Below are 1117 nucleotides of genomic sequence, written 5' to 3' on the forward strand. Positions count from 1 at the left end.
TTTTGATCTCGAGGCTACTTTTTTTTCTCCACCAAAGCTGTGAACTTCTTGAATACTCCAAAGTCCTCCAATTTTACTTTAAAAAATATACCTAAATTTTTCTTAAAAAATTATCTATGAAGCGAAGGAAATAGTTATTCTTACAAGAGAGTTTGGCTTAATTAGACCGTAGATATCCGTATGTATGAGCTCATGTGGTTTTAGTGCTTTCGAATTTGACTCTTTTGGAAAGCTCTTCCTGAATTGCTTCCCGAGCAAGCATCCTTCATTTATCTAGTCCGGGTGATCGATGCAAAGCAGACCTCTCACAATATCGTCTTTGATAATAGCTTCATTCCTCCAAAATTAAGATGCTCAAATCGAAGATGTAGAACCAAGATGAATCTTTGTACCAGGCAATATCATGTTGAACGTTAAATAAGAATATTCTATTTTTTGACATTTGTATATCTGCAATTAGATTGCTCATATTGTCTCTTATACAAAGATTCTTATCTTTCAAATGAATATCATAACCTATCTCTAGAAGCTGACCCAGGTTTAGGATATTACTCTTTATATTTAACACATAAATAAATGTTAAATTAGTGTTTTTCATTCCACAAGTTCAAATAACATAGCCCACTCCTATTACCTATAAGAATATGAGTCGACTGGACTTTTATTTTAACAAAAAAATTTAAAATGACGAAACTAAATGCTCCTTTCAAATATAAATGTTTATAAAGCTTAACGTCATGACGATGATCGTGTAGATCGAAGATTTCAACCGGAGAGGTCAATATTTTAAATAAAAATTTTTAAAATAATCAACCAAAATTTAAGCTAAAATTCAAACACTTAAAAGCTGAAAACAAAAATCTATCCACCTTTCGCAACAGTTTGTCGAGAGTGATAAATTTTAGACTGACTTCAGCTCTCAGAGGGCTAGTGTTATATTAAGTGTATTCATATATTCACAATTAAAATAATTGCATGTCAGTAAGTGCATAGCCCGTCCTCTATTCGAGTGGTTTTGCCACCAAATGACACCACAAATGAGTGGTTACTACCAGAACCCTATAACAAAGTGGTTCATGCCAAATATTATTATTATATTATGGTCACAGTTGCATCC

At 32.4% G+C, this 1117-nt stretch overlaps 1 protein-coding gene across 1 annotated transcript in view; it reads right to left on the reverse strand.

Moving 5' to 3' along the window:
* Positions 1 to 1117, reverse strand: part of LOC110029974 — a 21797-nt gene that overhangs the window by 19577 nt on the left and 1103 nt on the right. The window lies entirely within an intron of this gene.

Source organism: Phalaenopsis equestris, unplaced genomic scaffold (assembly GCF_001263595.1).
Source record: "Phalaenopsis equestris unplaced genomic scaffold, ASM126359v1 Scaffold000618, whole genome shotgun sequence".
NCBI classification, from domain to species: Eukaryota; Viridiplantae; Streptophyta; class Magnoliopsida; order Asparagales; family Orchidaceae; genus Phalaenopsis; species Phalaenopsis equestris.